The 7,219-nt window shown below is 29.9% G+C and overlaps 1 long non-coding RNA gene across 1 annotated transcript; it reads right to left on the bottom strand.

The window, feature by feature from the left end:
• Nucleotides 1-4,234: 4,234 nt before the first annotated feature.
• On the bottom strand, nucleotides 4,235-6,089 carry LOC136271943 (uncharacterized). Its single transcript, XR_010709864.1, has 3 exons — nucleotides 5,968-6,089; nucleotides 5,250-5,359; nucleotides 4,235-4,753 (listed from the first exon to the last, which is right to left on the bottom strand). It is a non-coding gene; the product is annotated as an uncharacterized lncRNA (long non-coding RNA).
• Between the last annotated feature and the right edge of the window lie 1,130 nt (nucleotides 6,090-7,219).

Genomic DNA, 7,219 nt, shown 5'->3' with positions numbered 1-7,219 from the left:
CCATAGCATAGCAGTGGAATCTCATACATAGCATTGGAATCTCATATCATAGCAAACAATCTTATAGGTTATCATTCGTCATATCATACAGTAGCATACCATGTCGTAGCATAGAACATGATTTTAACTCCGTTTTAAAAAAATAAATGTTTACATTGCTGATTAGTTGTAAACTTCGGCTTCTTATCATTTTACTTCGATATATTGTAAACCAACTTTTATTCGCGTGAGAGAAATTTTCGCAAGGTTAGCGGGAGCCTTGTCGTCGCAAATATTTCTCGCCACAAACCAATCCTTTGTCTATAGTTTTTATAACAATACAGGTCTGGATAAGGCAAGGTCGCGAACATTAGTCGTCGCGAACCAGTTTATTGGCAGTTAATCGCGAAATAAAGTCGCCGCTTTGGTTGGTTAACAGTATTTGGAACTCTCCTGTATACAGAGGCGTTTTTGTTCAAATCTAATAGCATTTCATAGTAAATTACAGCATATAATATCAATTAGCCTTCATCTCAATTATTCGTAGCATAGCTTACAAATCCCATAGCATTGCTTTCAAATCTAATAGCATATCATAAAAGAAAAATGAGCTGCAATTTCATGTTGAATTTTTTTTTACGAAAATGCTATTTTCTACTATATTGGCAAAAAAATCATGGTTTTTAAATTTCTGTTAGCTATATGTTTGTGGGAAAGCCCTTAAAAGCCTTAATTGGAGCAAAATTGAATTATTGTCGTCCTGTACAATAATTGATATGCTATATATTCATTATAAGAGAAATCTTTCTTTTGACAAAAATTAATGATCTTTACAAACCTTATTTACCATAACAGTTTAAGTTACATACAGACTTTTTTATACTAGCAGGTTTTTGCAGCAAAGTAAAATTCTAAAAAAAATACAGCTTACATTGCTTTAAAATCGCATACCATAGCATAGCTCAAAATTGAAAAAGATATGCATAAAATGACGTATGTATGTTGTAGTATTTTATAGAAGCATTATTCATTAGTTACTTTATACGTAAACATTCAGTTAATTGAATTAAATAAGAAAGAAAAGAAAAGAAGAAAAGCTTTATCGTTTGATTTGTTCTTTAAAAACGATAGATTGCATTAAATTAACAATTGAACTTAAAAAGTTTGTTATATGTATCGTTCAATGATTTAAATCAGATTGTGAACGAGTCAAAAGATGAAGTTTGTTCAAATTTTGTATACCAATGTATTAATAACGATGTATTTTGATATAGATGACAAACAGTTGATCACTCTGTTGCACCGTACCTGAAAAGATAAAGGTACAGTGATGTCATGTTTATGCGTGGATATTCAGCAGGAGGGGAATCATTTTAGGAGGCATGAGCAATTCAAGCACATTTTGATCAACAAAAGGTTCTAGGTACATGATTGAAAAATGAAAGAAAGCAAAGATATAAAATGTTTTAATCTTAATATAAAATGTATGAAATACAATATATGTTGTAAAATTACCACTTATACGGAAGATCAATGATTGGTCAATTTGTAGTTAAACTATTTTGTAGTAATTAAAATCCCTTACACTCAATCTTTGCCGATTGTACATTAAAGTAAATACATTAAATAACATAACATTAATCTTTACACCCCCTCCCCAGTAAAAAATAATCGATCTAAGGAAATGTCTACATTACCCGTTTGCTTTTCTTATAATTCAAGACTAGTTTAATCTTAAACGCTTAATAAAGTGAATTTATCTTAAACCAATACCTATTTTCCATGTCAGAAAGTAAAAAGAATGAGTATTGTTCAGCACATTTCGATACTGCTCATATTAAAGTATATTGATCACTGGGTCAAGACACGTCAAAGCAGATATATGCGATTCAAATGCAACGGTATATTTAGATGTGAAGTTCATATTTAATTTTTATCGCTAATCAAAGAAGATCCTGATTCAATAAATCAAAAAAATTAGAATGATGATAACATTTTATACCCCGTTTACAATAAAACACGTTTTAAATTTAATACATAGGATAGATTCGCTTACTATGCATATGTAAATCGTTTCTAAGAAAATTTGATAAACAACAACTGCAACAAAAAACTTTAACAAGGAATAATTGTGCTCTTTGGAAGGTTAGCTGTAACAAAATGTATATGCATATTATTTGATTTTTTTAAGCTAGTTTAATCAGTTTTGGGTTCATCTTTATTCCATCTTTGCAATTTTTAAGTTTTGAAAACGGGTGTTATTATTGCGTATCAAATTATTTTTACTATGTATTTATTTGTTTTTATAATATTTTTGAGAAAAACAAATTATTGTAATGTATCATCCACAAATATGTGATGATACAAGTATCAAATTTATTTTTGTGTATTAAGTTGTTAATTTACTAAGTTTTCTATTTATTTGAATGGCCGCATCGTGTCTACGATATATGAATACATTAATTTATCATATGTAATGTAAGGTATTTTGTTAAAAAAAAAACAAAACAATCAAATATATATAATTGTGCATAAATTTAAAATAAAACTTAATATTTATAATGTATAATAAATGATTTTTTTCATGATATGACATTTTTACACATTTTTCCTTTCAAAAATAATGCATTCGTCAAAATACAACAGTTACTGATATTCGTTTAAAATTACAATCACTGAAGAAAAAAAATACCACCCAAGTTTCAAAAGAAAAGCAGTCTAACAATAACAATATTCAGCATGGTTTAAGATGTCGTTTCTCATCAAAGTTAAGAATTTGATGTGCTAAATTTTTTTCGTAAATGGTTAAAATCTATAAATCGGCGTTTTTATCAAAATGAGACCGTTGCTTATTGCTGACGTCGTCGTTTTCATTAATTTTTTACATTTCCACTTCCTTTTCCAAGGCCACTGGGCCACACTGCACGAAAAATTGCGTTTAATTCAACATATAATATCTTATACGTGAAATTTAATTGGAGTTTACCTAGGTGTAAAATTTGTTGTAAACTCCTAAATTTAATGAGATTTATACTTAATTAAATCTCATTTATATATCACATAAAACTTACCAAGTTTATTATTTTATGTGGAGTTTCATATATAAACCATAATTTTATATCAATTTTAAATGACGATTAATCATTTTATACATCAAATTTCTGATTTTATGTGGAATTTCAGGTATAATCCACTTATTATATTTCAACTTTTTATGACACATAATTTTTTTATACACCAAGTTTAAATATTTTATATGAAATTTCACGTAAAATTTCATTATTTTATTTCACTTATACCTGACAATTAATATCTTTAAACACCAAGTTTACGTGGAATTTATGGTACCGTATACTTTCCACTTGTTCACCTTTTCTTATTGCTTTTTATCATGTTTGTGATTTTAATAAGGAGTTTCAACTTTTCTGGAATTATATATATATAGATATACGTAATTTCATTTGAAGATTTGATCAATACCAATTAATAATAAACATCCTTTATCTCCATTTCACAGAGGTAACATTGTATATTCTTCTCTTGTTCATTCCTCTTTGCCAAGTGCTTAGTCATTAAGGCAACAGTGATCATCAGAGATAGAGATCAGCATTGTTTACTAAATATCAACAACCAAAAAATATTAGAAAATCAGACTTTTTTACTTTGATTCGTGTCATCTTAATGCTGGTTTATAATGCAACATTAACAATTCATAACAAAAACCAATAAAGCAAATAAAATATGTATACAGCAAATTAAGATACATGAAGTGCCTTCTTGTATATACATGTACGTGATAACTGTTACATGGATGCAGCAAAGCAAAGAACAGATATTTTTGAGTGCCATTATAATTTAATATGCAAGTTATTTTAAAAAATAAAGTTTCTTAACGGACAACATTCTATGCATTTGAGTTTTAATGCAATGTTAATTCTATGCAGTAAGACATAAATCCAAAATAATTCTGGCTATACCAGATTTTATTTGATTAAACTTACTAAGTTTAAATAACTGAACAACTTGTCTGCATTTATTTTTCCATTCTAAGTGAGTAAAGGTGATTTTAATTATTCAATAAATCATTGTTCTAGAGCATGTTTTTCCTAATTCTTAAATTTTACCTACTCAAGATTTCTATCACATGCCAAATTATTTTTTATTGAAAGTGTAAAGAGGGCCCTAAAAATATTGAAGTATTTTATACATAATGCTGAAAAAAAACATCAGTAGTTAACACAGGTAAAATAAAAATGAAATAAATTTACACGATATTTGGATATTTCACTTAAGAAAAATGATCTCTCTGTTCACACAGAATTTTCATAAATGTGTAAAAAACAAATTCATTACAACAAATAATTACTCCATGAATGAAAGAAAATGTTTAAAGGAGAACAATCTTTACAATGATTACAATTGTGATGGGAGCCACCCTTTTGAAAATTTATTGAGCAAAAACCCATTCATGCTCCTTTTTCACGATTGGTTTTGGTCTCACTGATGGCATATCCCCCTTAACTCTCTTCAACATCTGTCGTTTTGATCTGTTGGACATTGACCTTTCATATTTTGTGTCCAGTTCCTCTAATATTTTGGTATATTCTTCTGATCTCCAACTCAGTGGTTTGGTCTTCAGAAATGTTTCATCATCAGAATTATTTTCCTCCTCTGAGGACATATAGCATAGCTCTAAAGCATTTGAGATGCGGCGTTTCTTTGCTTCGTCCCATCCCGTCTTTTTCTCCACCATTGCCATTCTCCATTGCAATTTCTATAAGCATTTAAAAAAAATGAAAAAATCATCATATATTATATAAGTGCATAAACTGAGCAATATCTTTGATTATTATACTTTCATGTTAAATACTGAAATCTGATTGGTTTAGACACGGTTGATAATCCGTTCTATTACCATCAGCGTTAGCAACGGGTAACACAACGAATTGTTACATGCGCGTTAATTATGCGCATACTGTTCGCCGTGGAATTCACGTCATTTCTATAAAAAATCAGTAAAAAAATCTCTAAAATTAAGACATTCAGTATAATAAAATAAATAGTGCCTGTTTGGGAGGATAACAGTTGAAATTTACACCCCTCGAAAACCATTGTCAACCTCCGCTTCGCGTTGGTTGACAATGGTTTCCTCGGGGTGTCAATTTCAACTGTTACCCTCCCAAACAGGCACTATTTATATAATGTGAACATTGTTGAATAAAAAAAATCCTATGGAATATCAATTCATGCTTATACATCATAATATGTACCCTCTTTCTCCTGCTGTAGTGGAGCATTTTTGCCTTGTGCTGCTCAATTTTTCCTGTCTTTTCTTTGTGCTCCTTTTGAGCCACAGACTCAAATTATCGAGCTACAGCAGCTGTAAATATAAATAAATTTGAATTAACACTCTACGTTAGTTAGTACACATGTTCTAACATAAACTTACAGATTCTATAAATTTAGTGTTATACTTATTTTTTGGCCATTTAATGACTGAACGAAAAAAGCCCATTTCCAGATTTTTTTTCAAATCTTAAAACAAGTCATTATAAATATTTGTCATCGCTAATTTCAAATGGGGCAATTTGCCGCAAGTGTGACTTACCATAATTTAAGTAACTATATTATTGAAACAAGTTTAAACAATTTTCAAGTTTATATGGGAAACAAAATTGTGTCTACAGACAGACAAGATGATTCAAATATACCCCCATAAACTTTGTTTTTAGGAACTGAAAGGCCTAAATCTTGCTTAAACTAATGCCAGATAAGCAGCAAATACGGTGGATTCATTAGAATTTGTGGTGACTCAATTTTCATGGTATTCGTGGGTAGCCTTCCTCCACGAATTTACATCCTCAACAAAAACAAATTTAGAAAATTATCCTTCTTACTGAAACTGAAAACCGGTGCATCCATGAAATTGTATCCCTACAAATGAGCAAAACAGTAATTCGACAATATTCACTATGTAAAACATCTTACTCTGTAAAATTCCATCCTGCACATCATGATATAGGCCTTTGACAAACTGTTTCACAGCTTGTGTAGTTGCCTTGTTTACCTCCGAAGAAACTCTAAAATTGGGAAAGTTTGTAAATGTTACTTTCTCTTTAAAGGTATAATTTCAAGATTTGTATACATTTTTGCTTCCAGACACTTTAATTAATTACACTTTAAACATGTAGCATATTAGTAGCAGATTTACATAACGATGTAGAAACACAAAAAATTATGAAATTCATCAAGAACAAAATAAGATACTTTAGCTTATTGTGTCCAAGCTTAGTTTGCCAAGCAGCATAATCATCTTCTTCTACAAGTTGCTTGTAAGCATCATGTACTGCTGTCTACAGAAAAGAGAATTTTATATCAAATATATCCTATATACCGTACATGTATATTGAGGAATACATGAATACCTGCATCATGAAACAAAGCAACTTTGTTATGAGTTTCCTATATATACAGGAAACTCAATGATTACTGTCGTACTATTATATAAATAGTGCCTGTTTGGGAGGGTAACAGTTGAAATTGACACCCCGAGAAAACCATTGTCAACCGACGCGAAGCGGAGGTTGACAATGGTTTTCGAGGGGTGTCAATTTCAACTGTTATCCTCCCAAACAGGCACTATTTATTTTGTTATACTGAATGTCTTTTTTTAAAATTTTAAGAAAATTTTACTGCTTTTATATAGGAATAACGTGAATTCTACAGCGAACCGTACGCGCATAATTTTCGCGCATGTAACATTTTTTAATGTTACCCGTTGCCAAGTGCGTTGCTAACGCTGAGGGTAATAGTAAATATTATTAACTGCGTCTTAACCAATCAGATTTCAGTATTTAACATGAAAGTATAACAATGTAAAATATTAGTATAGCACAAGCTCAGTTTTATAAAGATCTTGGGAGTGATTTAATTTACACTTGATTCTGTTGTACTTTTACGTGTCAAAAATTTAAACATCTACATATACTAGAACATACTCTTATTTTGGGAGAAACATGAAAATTCTCTTGTTCACTCTTTTTCCCCTTTCCCTTCATTCCAGTTCCAATCTCTTCCTTGAGAGTTTTGATTTCTTCTTCAATTTTGTCTATTTTGCTGTCAATTTTTTTCAGGTACTGCATAATAGTCTAAAAAAATCCAAGAAATTCATGAATTACAAATATGATGCATTGAAATGTAATTAACATATTGTTACATTTAGCATTCCTCACCTGTATGG

This window comes from Magallana gigas, chromosome 9 (genome assembly GCF_963853765.1).
Source record: "Magallana gigas chromosome 9, xbMagGiga1.1, whole genome shotgun sequence".
Classification (NCBI taxonomy): domain Eukaryota; kingdom Metazoa; phylum Mollusca; class Bivalvia; order Ostreida; family Ostreidae; genus Magallana; species Magallana gigas.
This window is presented reverse-complemented; position numbering and strand designations above follow the sequence as displayed.